Below are 14,337 nucleotides of genomic sequence, written 5' to 3'. Positions count from 1 at the left end.
TGATATATTGACCCTTGGTAGCCCAAGTGACCAGCTAGTCATGGTATATATATATATATATATATATATATATATATACATATTTACATTGTAAGGTCTTTGGAGCAGGAACTCCTCTTCCACAATGTTACGTTTATGTCCGATGCACTTACAGTGTTCCCATGATGTGTTATTTGTAGTTATTTGTTATTTATATGATTGTCAAGTGTATTACTACTGTGAAGCGCTATGTACATTAATGGCGCTATATATAGACATATATACAGTATGTCTTTGTGTATATGTGAAGCATTGGGGAAAGATGGGAAAGAGTCACTAGGTCTGATATGCGAGCATTAAGGAGATAGTCGGAGCAGAAGACAAAGTAATTCATATATTCTTTAAAATTATTACGTGTACATAAAATGTTGTGCTTAAAATAGGTTATTCCTTTTTCTCAACTTTCCAGTGATGCCAGATGCATGTTTAGCTCCTCTTTCTTGTTTTCAGTGATGTACTGTAACTGAAAAAAATCAAATTCATGGCTCAATCAACAATTCATGGTTTTAATCAACAATTCTGTGGATGTTACTTGTCTTTAATGGTACACGTGCAAGTCAATCAGCAAAATCCTAGACGGAAGTCCAAGTGTTCTGACATCAGCTGGATGAGAGAGTTTCTCTTTCTCGGTTTTGCTCTAATGTGGGCTATGTATCAATTCAATTGTGGAGAAATAAAACTATTCTTATACAGTACATTTCACCATTTTTTTTAAAGCACAGTGGCATCACATGTAATTAACAGTTTATTACATCTTGCTCAGATTGTAAGAAGCTAGTAGATTACACCACCTTAAATTTGGTGTTTTTTTTAATGCAGATTGGAGGGAGAGAAAGATGCACAGTTTGACACATCTCATTGTAATCTGTGTATCATGTAGCTCCTCCTTGACTCCTCTTTTTGACTCTCCCCGAATCGCAAGCTGAGGCAAATGTGGCAAAAATTGTAGCAAAGGTTTTAATACATTAGATTTTTCGACCCATTTTCAGTTTGCCTTTTGGTTCAACAGTGAGGTTCCTCACTAGACCCGGGTGTACACCCCCCAGACCACCCAATTGATGCACCTCACCGTGCTCTGAGCTAATAGTTTCCTTATGTGCAACATTACACTCTATCCCCAGAGGTATTGCACTATGTATGTGTTTATTCTCTTTTATTATATGATCATCTCTGCGATGTAAGGAATACATCTCCCACGGGTAAGCAGACCGAGATCTGAAAGAATACCAGCAGAAGTTTGGTTTGATCATTTCTTTATTGTTTTAATGGCATCTGAACAATTCTATAGTGTCATATAAAGTCATTTTGTCGAGACTATCACGATTTCTGATTCCTCATGAAAATCAGTTGACTTTGTTGGCAGCTCATGGACATGCATTGCGATTTTTATTAGTCTATTGTCATTGTTATTGTGGTTTTCATTGTGGACCTTTAGCACACAGCACAGAGTTCACTGCACTATATCTATATTGTGTTACTAGCGCTTGGCACTCGTTTTAAGTTCACAGTTGTTGCTCAAAAATTGTCTTGATATTTCACCTCATAAATGTTTCTGGTAACAGTATATAAATCATACAACAAAACTATGTGTATTATTAATAATGGTTTTAATAGAAAGCAAGGATTTCTTACCAGCTTGTTTGAACTGTAAGGATAATTTGAATGGCTCTTTTTAAACCTGTATACATAACTGTTATAATGCATATGAATTGCACACATTTTTTTTTAAGTGTGTTTCTTGTGTTATTTTCTCATCTGCCAGTCTGCAAAGGCATTGTGACATACTTTACAAATCTGTTTATTTTGCTACATGTTTCTTTTTTTGATCGCGAGTAATAATGGGCAGAAAGCTTGGAAGTCAGGGGTGGTCTGAATGAGCATAGAAATGTGGGCGTAATGGTCTTGTACATGTTGAGTGTGGTACGTATGTGGTGCACGGACTGTTTAGGGTGGGTTGTTGAATCTGTATGAGGACATGAATATTGAATATGTTGGTTTCTTCTTTATCTATTGCGTAAACTATGAATGTGTTTTGTTTTTATTACACAATATCTTTAATTGTGGTAATAACCTGGAAAGAATAATTGTTGGGATGAATCTATGTAACGTAAATATGTTTGTGTTTTTATTAAAGATTGTATTTCCTTTTTTTAATATCAAACCTAATGGAACTGTTTTAAGAAGCTTTAAGTAACAAACCTTTGGATAATATTGGCATTTTCCAACAGTGATTCAGGATGCAATGTTTTCTTGAAAAATAGCAAAACTTTCACCTCTGATTTCATATAGGGTTGCGAATGCATTAGTATTAAAATGTGAAAGTAGTATTCATTAATTTTCTTCATTGAGATGTTATCTGTGATTTATATTGCATGCAATGTACAAAACTAATTAGTATACAAAAATAAATGGATCAACAGCTAATTTCAAGTACTATCTAACAAGTTGTAAATATTGTATATTATTAATTTTTAATTTTATAAAAGCAACTTTTTTATTTCCCTTTTGATGTAGAAACCCCAATCTGTACATACGACAACAATAAAACTACCTTTTGCAGTGAAGCTTCTGCATCTCAAGTTTCCTTATCCTATCAGATGATACCTGTCAGTTGCCTTTTATCATAAATATCCTTTTTTTCAGTGTCGGGGTTCAAAGAGCAGTAGGCAGGGGGATAGTTTATGTTTGGATTAATTAAAATTGACATTGTCAGACTATAGCTTCCACTGCAGTGATTTAGCTCAAATGATATTTCTAATGCAATTGTAAACACGTTTTTTTTTTTTTAATGAATGAAGAAAAGGTGTATCTTGTTTTATATACTTGAGATCCGAAATTTTGTACTGCTCCAGGAACATTGATGACAACCAACTCATACTGCATATGCATAATACACCATGTACCTGGGTGTACCTGGGTTTTTTGGCGATTGCCACTGGTTTGTCTTAGAATAACCGTGGTCACTACAGTATGAACAATTAAATACAGGCATTCCCCGCTTTAAAGACACTCACTTTAAGTACACTCGCGAGTAAGGACATATCGCCCAATAGGCAAACGGCAGCTCACGCATGCGCCTGTCAGCAAGTCCTGAACAGCAATACCGGCTCCCTACCTGTACCGAAGCTGTGCACAAGCGGGGAGACTATAGGACCTGTTACAAATGTGTTATTTACATCAGTTATGCACGTATTTGACGATTGTAGTACAGTACATGCATCGATAAGTGGGAAAAAGGCAGTACTTCACTTTAAGTACATTTTTCCTTTACATACATGCTCCGGTTCCATTGCGTACGTTAATGCGGGTGGTATGCCTGTATGTGTTCTTGTGTTTCTAAATAGATTTTAAACTCCTCTAATTATTTGTCAACAGTGTTTTGAAATTTGTATATGATTCACTTTCTTTCTACAATTTGCCTTATTTCAGTTTTAATAGGCTTCACTTTGTTTCAAAGTTCTGCATATGTCAGTATTTATTCTGTTTTTTTTTATATTCTTTGACTTTGTTTTTTAGCAGAAAGTGGTTGTACTGATGGTAGCTTATTCTTTGATCAATATTATATTACTAATAGACTGGCAAACATTGTCCAGGTCAGTTTAGTGGAGTTAAAGGCAATGGACAAATGTGAAGAGCAGACATTTTGCCTGTCGTCCTTTTTTTACAAACATTTGTTACAAAGAGATATTATTATCTATAACATTTTAGATGCATATCAATTTCACGCAAAACACAGAAATGGGTGGACAGGGAGAAAAGACAAAAAAAAACAAGAATAGTGTAATATGTCTAAAATAGATCAATATAATTATTAGCAAGTTGGTATAGCACTCACAAACATCAGCTTCAAATAAGCATATAAGTCGCATCAGTCGGTCCGTGAGTTTCTCTCTCAGGTTTTAGATTTGCGCCCTCCCTTCACCAAGGATCCATTCTGCGTGTCAGCTCAGCAGACCCAGGTTCTGACTCACCGAGGGAATTTCAGATGCTCAAGCATATGCGTGTCACGTCACAGACCTCCTCCATGAGTTTCCCTGCTCTCCCCTCGGCACTGACCTCCTATGCGTTTCACCAATACAGATGCAGCGGCCGTTATTCGAACATTTCACAGCTGTTTTCGTGTACACTGCTGCATTCATGCCTGTGTTTATCGCGGTTGATTTGTTTGAATTTCATGGATTCTGTTTCTTTGGGTGCAATTCTTCACGTATCTGTGGCAGAAATGAATGAATTGTAAGTACAGTACTGTGCTACTGTGTCAATTTCAGGTGTTTAAAAACCAGAACACTAAAATGCCATTTTATGCACTCGCGTTTTAAGGCGGTACGGTTGGAAGAAACCACGTGCCATGACATGGGTATTCCGAGGTATACCACGTGTGAAATGTTTGAATAACGGCTGCTGCACCTGTAGCATTGGCTTCCTCAGAGACAGCCCTTCCATCTCTCCTAACACTTTAAATGGTTATTGGCGAAATGCGTAGGAGTGTGGTGCCAACGAGGAGAGAGCAGGAGAACACGTATAGGAAGTATGTGACATTCCAAAGTTTGAGTATCTGAAAAGCTGTCTGTGAGGTGAAACCCGGAAGGGACTGCTGAGATGATACGCAGCATGGATCCATGCCACGGTGCAGGGAGAATGCAAATCTACAAGCTGAGAGATACTCACGGACTGACTGACGGAGAGTCCCTGTTCCCCCACAAGAGAACCACGACCTATATGTTTATTTGAAGCTGATGTTTGTGAGTGCTATACCAACTTGCTGCTAATTATATTGATCTATTTTAGACATATTACACTATAGTTTTTCTCCTCTTCCCCCCGTTTATGTGGTTTGTTTTTGTATGTCTGTTATGTGGTTTGTTTTTGTATGTCTGTTTGTTGGGTAATCACACAGGTTTGCGCACATCTATATTTTGGATCTTAAATTCAAAGCCTGCAGACCAAATCAGCCCTCAAAGGGCCCTTTGACTGTCTGCTTCTGCTAATTGCATTGCAGTTGCTCAGAGTACAAACCCTACGTGCAATTTTACACACTGAAATGGGGGGGAGGGAGGGAGCAAGGATAGTTGATGAAAATATAGAGCCTCCCATTATCCATTGACAACCCTGCCTTCACGTGGCGTCCCTCATTTCTAACAACATTACACTCTATCCCCAGAGGTATTGCACTATGTATGTGTTTATTCTCTTTTTTTATATGATCATCTCTGCGATATAAGGAATAAATCTCCCACGGGTAAGCAGACCGAGATCTGAAAGAATACCAGCAAAAGTTTGGTTTGATCATTTCTTTATTGTTTTAATGGCATCTGAACAATTCTATAGTGTCATATAAAGTCATTTTGTCGAGACTATCACGATTTCTGATTCCTCATGAAAATCAATTGACTTTGTTTGCAGCTCATGGACATGCATTGCGATTTTTTTAAATCTATTGTCATTGTTATTGTGGTTTTCATTGTGCACCTTTAGCACACAGCACAGAGTTCACTGCACTATATCTATATTGTGTTACTAGCGCTTGGCACTCGTTTTAAGTTCACAGTTGTTGCTCAAACATTGTCTTGATATTTCACCTCATAAATGTTTCTGGTATAAGTATATAAATCATACAACAAAACCATGTGTATTATTAGTAATGGCTCTGTCGACCCTTGGGCCTAGCGTCCCCTTGGATATATTCAGCTAAACAACTTCCATGGATCTTTTTAAAGTTAAGTTTTCCGTGAAAGTCGCCTATACCCATCAAGGGGTGAAGAGGCCGAAGAGGCGGAAAGGAAGAAAAACACTGAAATGTACTTGTAAGCTAAGGTAATATAAATATTTTAGGTACAGATGTATAATAATTGTTAAATGTATCTAAAAATTACACTACATTACTCTTATTGCCCCCTGGCTAGTTCAAGATCACTGTACTATAATGTCCCATCTCATCTTTCGTTCAGCTCTTCCAAGCATTTATTCCCTCTATATTCTCTTCTCTCATTTTGTCAGCCCTGTCAGGTCTCTCTCTGTTTTAAATGTTTACCTATATGTATTGTGATGCCCACACCATGTTGCAGTTTCTTTTATCCCAATTTAAGCCCGGAAACGCTGTATTTTCTACACAAGGGTTTATTTACATAATATGTCATGTGCTGTTGTTCATCTGAGGTTGTATTTACCTAATTTTTAGACCTGCTAAGGAACAGATGATTGTTATTATGTCCTGATATGTAAAACCATAGAGTTCAAAGAGGGTGTACTTTCTTTTTCACACAACTGTTTGTATGTATATCTTTATTTATATAGGGCAATTAATGTACATAGCACTTCACAGCAGTAATACATGTGACAATCATATAAATAACAAATAATACAAATAATACATGATGGATAAAAGTGCTTACAGTAAGACATAAAAGTGACACATAGAAAAAGGAGTCAATGCCCCGAAGAGCTTACAATCTAATTGGGAGATTAGTAGGAAGAACGTACAGAGACAGTAGGAAGGTGTTCTGATAAGTGTGTCTGCAACCTGGGACTCTGAACTCCGTGTCTCCTCCGGTGCGTGTGACGTCACTGCTCAGTGGATGGTGCAGCTACGGATCCCTCACTAGACCAAAACACCACTCAACGTGTTTCGCCCAGCTCTTGCAAGCTGTCAATGGCTTCGTCAGGATTGACGAAGCCATTGACAGCTTGCAAGAGCTGGGCGAAACGCGTTGAGTGGTGTTTTGGTCTAGTGAGGGATCCGTAGCTGCACCATCCACTGCACCATCGACTGAGCAGTGACGTCACACGCACCGGAGGAGACACGGAGTTCAGAGTCCCAGGTTGCAGACGGAGGAAATCCAGAGCCAGAGAGGAGGCGGTGAGAACGGCGGAGTACCCCCTAGATTCACTCTTAATGTGAAAAATGCGATTTTAAATTTGGCACATTGTAAGTGCACATTTTATATGCCTATATATCTTTTATAAAGTCTATTACAAGACAGATCGCGCTATGTAGTTCTGTTTCTTCCTCTACATGTAATTCTGCCACTCTGATGAGACGAGCCTGGAAGCAGTTAAACAGTTTACAGCATCCACCTGGGGTGGCAGCCCAATCTGCCAACTGCATATATACCACTAACATCTTGTGAGTAGATAAACCAGTAGAGCCAAGATATTGACACCTAGTTGGATTTTAGTCTCAACGTCTGCACTTAAATTTGCACTGTTTTTTGTTTCTTTATTTCCCCATATTTTGCTCCTCCTGGATTGTCTGAATTATATCATTCTACTTGGAACCCGGAAAACAGGTTCTACCAGAGGGTTTGAGCAGGGACTTATTTTTTGAGCACATATTATATTGTAAATTGCACTATTAACTTGTACACAACCACTTTTTTATTTTAAGTTGTTATCGCCTTATATTCACTATTATTCACAAAGCTCTGAGTATTATAGCAATATTCGGGGGCGGGCCTAAGCAACCTTTGAGCATGTTAATACAAAGGGTGGATATGGGTTGGAACACCGCCTGATGTGTGTGTGAGCCAATCGGTATCCAGCTTTGAGTTGTAATGATTCAAAGTTAGAGACACTCACTGAGGATATTCAAATTGAGGCATGTTTCCTAAATTTAGTGTGTCAGTTAGAGAGATCAGGAGTCTGAGAGAAGATCTTGAGGAGAGAGGACAAAGAGAACCCTTCTCCCCCTCTTGCCCGACCTGGGTAAGGAAAGGGGGGGAAGTTAAGCTGCCATGAGCTGAAGGGCAGAGAGCAAATCAGGCCGATGATGTTCTGCTGTATGCTGTGTATGCTGCTCTGAATAAAGATCCACAGAAAAGAAGCTTCTGTGTTTGTCCCTGTTCCTGGTGTCTGGAGAATGGAGTGTCAGTGGGGGTCTCTCCTCTGGAGACCCCAGGGGATCCCTACTGGCTGGAGGCGCTGTGCACCCTGAGAGAACAATGTAACCTGTACCACACCACACCTCCTGTCCCTGTCCTGGTTCTCCCCATAACACCGCGGAGCACTCAGCCCTCCTGTTTACCAGCAGGTCACAGTACCAAGACCACTCAGAGTAACCAGGAGTGTACCCCACAATCTCATGTCGGGTGGGGTTCCATAGAAGGGTTACATTTATAAAGGAAGGCAGGGGTGGTAACTGCTTCCTCTGTCAATACATTACTGCTCTTTATTTACCCCTCCTTGCTGCCATTCAATTTCAATGGCATTGATCTGTCTATGTTTGAGTCAGGCATGATATTACTCCTTTTTTGTCCGAAGTTCCAGCAAGCCACTGCAGGGTGATACATTGCTGGATTCTCAAACAGCACAATGTGTTGATAACAGAAAAGGAATAAATATTATATTTATGTAACCATGTCATCTCTGGTCCCCCGAGTTCCCTGTATTCCCCTCCTCTCAACCCGATGGTGTTGCGGAGGGATGTGGGGGCGTCAGGCAGGCGCCGGTCGGTGCATGGAGAGAGGCGGCTGGCGAGCCGGTCGGCGGAGCTCCACCGAGGGCGCCACCATTTTGTAAATGCGCAGAGAGAGGTTCGCGCATGCGCAGTGCAGATATGGGTGGCGGTGGCCATCTTGGCACACCATGCGCATGCGCAGAGCATCACACAGCGGTGGCCATTACAGCAAGTACTCCGCAGGGGAACTACATTTCCCAGCTGCCCCAGGGGTTACACACCACATGCAGCCAGGGAAACCGATAGGGTTGCAGGGATAAAGGCGCATCCAGGAGATACATTTGGCGCGCAGAGGAGACCACGCCAGTCAGAGCTTGGACAAGGAAGGGGTAGGTTGTGTGTGCAGTTGTCTGTGACACCTGCACTAGGCCAGATAACCCCTGTTAGGCCCCAGCTAGGCCCCGACTCCCTTCAGCTTTTGGTTGCTGCAGGGACAGGCCCATAGATAGGGACACTGCCTCTATGAGGGGTTACGGCCCTGCAAGGCCTGGGTGTTCTGTAGTGTTGTTCTTTGTGTCTTGCAAACCTGTTATATTATACTGGTGTGTTTTTATTATATTGTCCTGCATGAGGTTATCCCACTCAGTTAGGATCCCGCGATGGGTACACCCTGAGCTCCCAGTAGCTGAGGCTACGAACTCCTGGGAGCCCCAGGTAAAGCAGCACATACACACAAGCCTCTATATCTCCCAGGGGGCGGGGGTGAAGTGCGCTACAGTTATATTATATTATTATTGTTCTTCTAATATTTGCACGGGTGTATGCAAACCTTTTACAAAACATTTTGGTGCTATAGAAGTGTGTCATCGGCTGTTAAGTCTCACAAATGAGAACTTTGAGTATTTCCTAGTGATGATCATGTGTCTGGTAAGAACTACAAACAAAAGTCCTTAAATGACCTTATAGCCAACATGCAGACTCCTTAGTAACATTAGCATAGGTTAACATCACAGTAGTTCAGGATAACGCCACATTATCTTCAAATAGCACTAAAATAGGGCTGAGAGAAAGAGAGAGCCCTTTTCAGGTTCTTGCTGGGAGTAGCAGCAGTTAGGTGTGAGTTGACTTTAAAAAAAACACAGCATTATTAGCCAGCGTTAACCTTAACTGAGTTTAGTGAATGTGAGATAAATATCATCTAGACTGTAATGAGTTTATATGCCTGTCACTTAGAATAACGTCTATTACAATTAACGCCAAGCTTCTTACGGAGCAAATGCTGGTTAAAGTCACATTATTTGCTTTAATGTATACTGAGTTATGTTTAAAAGACGTTAACTTAAATTAACATCACGCACACCAGGCTAACAGAACCTACTGAATTTAGTCCTTTGTATTTCTTACCACAGTTTTATTTTGCTTTGCTGATAAGTGCAGTATCACACTACTATATACTACAGTTAAAAATAAAAAACATATCAATGAACAACCATAAGACTTAAGCTGAACTGCAATGTTCACATCACCGTGAGATGTAGTGTGGGGGTTGTTGTGGCAAAGATATCTTTTTTTATTTAAATGCTTTTGAGTGTCTCTACGTGTAATTCTAATGCCTATGTAACAGGATGGAAATCCCCTAACTCCCTCATGACTTATTGCAGGGACTTTTTGACATATTGCAGAACATGATACATTGTCCACTAGATGGCAAAGCATCCCTTGAAATTGATGTTTATGTGTAAAATCAGGCATACAATTTTAGATGTCAAACACACTCCCAAAGGAGCGCTACCCAATTGGAAAAATAAATGTAGTGACATATAATACAGAATGCTTCTTCTTCAGAAGAAACACAGCTAATTAAACTGTAGGTGAGATAAACTCACATTTTATAGAAGGGTGTTATGCTTTATGATAGGTGTCTCTTCTCAATGGAACAGCTACAAGAATATAGTAGGTGATCTTATAATATTTTTTTAATATATGTAAAAAACAGATTTTTCCAATATCCACGCATAAAATTCAGATAAGCCCAAAGCACATTTTGCCACCACCACCACGTGCTCTCTCGTTTGTGACGTCACATCCGGTTGGGAGCCTCACATTTCTTCCGGTTTCGTTGTCGTTTGGACTGTATTTAATAGAGAAGCCCAAATGTCTGGCTTGGACAGCAGGTATTCACCCAATGCATTTCACCAGGGTTATGGCTTCCTAAGCTACAGACATTAAAAACAAATGGCTTAAATGCCGAAAAATCTCACATCATTTTTGATTGATGTATCAACATGACTTGCACTGTTTATTAGCAAATATATTTATATGTTTCATATACATTGTAATATATTTCTAATAAAGTATTTATTCTGAAAAAAAGAGGGGAGGGGGTGGGGGGGAAGAAGCGCCAGCTCCATAGCATAATACTGTATGTAAATGGTTAATTTATTAAGAATAAGAGTAGTCGCCAGGAATTGCACTCACGTCAATTGTTAAAAAAAACATTAATTGGAGACAATCTGAATACTGTTTAGAGCAGCTTGAGGATGAATCAGCTTATCAGATACATGTACTGTATGGGATGCTGTGGTGATGGGTGCCATTAGGACCACGCTGCTGATGTGGGGTAATATATATAACACCAACCCACAGCCACGTGAGCGCGTCTGGAGTGTAGAGTAGTCAAGGTAGCCAGGTCAGGGGAGTAGAGATGAGAATAGTCATGATACAGTACTTGCCGGGGTCAGTAGTGGAGGGTACGGATAATTGTGGGTGCTTTAGCCGAGGTCAGGATTGGAGAGGTGTGGATCGTCTAGAGTAAGGCAAGGTCAGGGATGGAGAGATGCAGATGGTCAAACGAAGTCGCTTAAGGAGAGGAGAAGAGCGGAGTCCGAAGGCAAGCAGGGTCAGGTAACAAGGCAAGGCAGACAAGGCTGGAACAGAACAGACTGTGGACTCTGCTGAGTATTTACAGGAAGCTGCGACAAATCACATCAGGAGGTGTGTCACTGAGCAGGTTCTGATAGGAAGCTCCGCTGCAGGAGGCAGGTGTGCGGAGTCTTCCTGATGATATTATTAATGTGATACAGGTGCGTTCTGCACCACGCTAATGTCGTCATCACATTAGAGTTAGCATTTAGGTCTGCGCGGGCTGCGCGCACGCTCCTATGATGATAACAGGCTCCAGGGTGAGGTTTGGGAGCGATGCTGGTATCTGGATGTATGGAGGGTAAGTTTTGCATGTGCCAACCGCACGGCACCTCATGGATCCTTACAGTTACAGTCCCCCCCCCCCCTTCAGGAGTGACCTCCGGGTGACTCGCAGCAGGTTTAGGGGGTACTTCTCAAGGGGGTGTCACATTGTGCTTAGCCTCTTTCTGCACTAGAAGATTCAAGATGGGTCCCAAATATTATCCTCCACCCACAGCAGCTATTAGGCCTGCTGCTGATAGGCTGGTCCAACAGTTAAAGGCATCAGTAGCTGTGCAGACCGCCCAATTGGATCAGGAGTGTATGCTTTTGGGGTTGCTGCAAGAGATGGAGGAGCATTGTGCCGACTCTCTGCAGGACTTGTCCAAACCCACAGAGGATACAGATTTGCCAGGACCAGGTGAAGGACCTTCCAGGGCACTAGCAGTGCCATTGAGGAGACATGTGCCCAACTTGTATCAGTCCAGTTGGGTGTGGCGCAAGGCCAGGAACTCTGTTAGGCCTGCCAAAACCTCTTAAGTGTTTGAGTGTGCAGGGATCCTGCAGGCCCTGTAGCTTGCTGAGGGAAAAGACTGCTGGGAAGCACCTGGTGCAGGGGCACAATGAGGTCGGAGAAATTCTGGCTGATCACATGAGCTGGCCAGTCTTGGGAGAGGGGAGATCACCGGAGTTCAAGTCTGGGAGTTTGTGGGATGGTGGAAAATCTGAATTAAAGCAAGCAGGGTAGTGGTAGGCAAACTGCCAGGAAATCTTGGTCAGCTAATGCAGAAAAGAAGTTGGGTGTTTGACAGCAGGCATTGACAACCTGGCTTTTCTCTGGTCAGTCAAGTGATTATAGGGGTCCTCTTTTGAAGTCTGTAGGTGGGATGAAGTTAGTGGTTGAGTTGGGCAGGGCTGGAGTCAGTTACTTTTGTAGTGTATGCTTGTCAGTGGTTGAGACTTTTGGGAATTGGTTGAAAGCGTTTGAAGTTCTGGCTAGTGTGGTAGGGAAAAAGCCACAGCAGAATTGCTCGGCTTTTTTACATTTCAGACTACAACTGGGTCAACGTACATGGTGTATGGGAGGGACAGCATGGCAAAGGTACATTAAGGGGTTGAGACTGAAGATGGTGGTGGGACTTCAAAGATATGTACTTATGACTACAGTATCTCTTTTTACCACTTGGTGTCCCTCCCCTGTCACTCCCCTTTCAAAGCCTGGTTCACAGAACAGATGACAAAATCGACTGGGTTTAAACATGGGGTGTGCTGTCTTGTCAATGAGTCGAAATGCAGGTAAGGGAGGCCTACCAATTCCGACATGTGTCTTTCTTGAGTGGGAAGGAGACTAATGTATGTAACACCTCCTCATCCAGCTGCTTAGGAGTGTACATCGGAATAGATTGTATATAGTTGGCACTCAGTATTTCATACCTGTAAGGGTGCTGGATCTGTGCAGGGCTGGGCTGAATGCAATTACATGAACAATGGGCGCCAATACCTTTGATATAAAACACATTATCTTTATTCACATACTTCGGATTACACAGTTAACGTTGGACACAAATGAGAATAAAATGATGTTACGTTAGACTTCTTCCTTGGTAGCTCTCACTACTACTCTAAGGAAGCATATTATTCTTAAGCGTCATCCTCTTAGCAGCTGTCACTACCACACAGGGGAGGTGCAGTATAAAGCTACTGGTTGGTTGTTTCTCTGCCTTGTGTTTAGAGTATCTTTGTCGTACCGGGATCTGTGGTAGGTAGCTGTGGGCTCATCCTCCCACCCCCATGTATTTTAAGTCCATTTGACTAACCATATTAGTGCTCTGGGATCTTTGCGCTAAAGACCCTCTGTGGAGTAACATGCTTTTTGCTCTCACTTGGCTGAGACCCAAAGTTGGCCTCTGCTAAGGGAGCTCCCTTAGATACAGGGGCCCATTCCCTAACTAAAAACAATAAAGTTGACAGGACATCCTTACTACATATAGCTATACAATTAAACACGATTTAGACTAACAATGAGGCTCCTCCACTTTCTGTTACCTCCTGGAACCTGATTCTAGAAATGTATGCACCTCTATGTATACCCTCCTGTGATGTCACTAGACACCTTGCAGAACGTGGGCGAGGCTATAATTTGCAAAGTCATCCTATACCAGGTGACCTGTAATGGGAGTTACTATACCGGTTAACCCTGTAGGGGTCTAAACCCTTTAAGTGCCACAAGTAGTCCCACTGAAAAAAAGGGAAGGGGACTACAAAGACGTAGGTCATCAATATTTTTTAAGAAGGGTAATCAGTGGAACGTAGCTCTCCTGTAAAAGAGATTGTTAGGAAAGGCGAGGACACTGGTGAGGGATGCCAAAATGGAGGGGTGGCTAAGCACTACCTTGATCAGGCAGAGCTGTTGCAAAGTGGGTTCTTGTATGGCGGCTACTGGATTATGTACAAAGTGGAGAGGGGTCAGCAGCATTTCAAAATTTGAGATCAGTGGAAAATGTCCATGTTGTTCGGGCAAAGTTGGGTAAGCAGGTGACATGATAGGTCCTTTTTTCTTTCCCTTCTCTCTTTTACCTAATATGAGGGTGTCACCTTCGGTAGTAGTACCCTAAAACCGGCCGGATTAATTGTGCCTGAAGGGTGCATCTGTTAATGAACCAAATTAAAAAATGACCAGCGCAAAGAAGTTCTTGTTTTATTAAAGTGAATAAAGTTGTGAT

Source organism: Ascaphus truei, chromosome 2, assembly GCF_040206685.1.
Source record: "Ascaphus truei isolate aAscTru1 chromosome 2, aAscTru1.hap1, whole genome shotgun sequence".
Classification (NCBI taxonomy): Eukaryota; Metazoa; Chordata; class Amphibia; order Anura; family Ascaphidae; genus Ascaphus; species Ascaphus truei.
The sequence above is the reverse complement of the archived record's forward strand: the minus strand, read 5'-3'. Positions refer to the sequence as shown.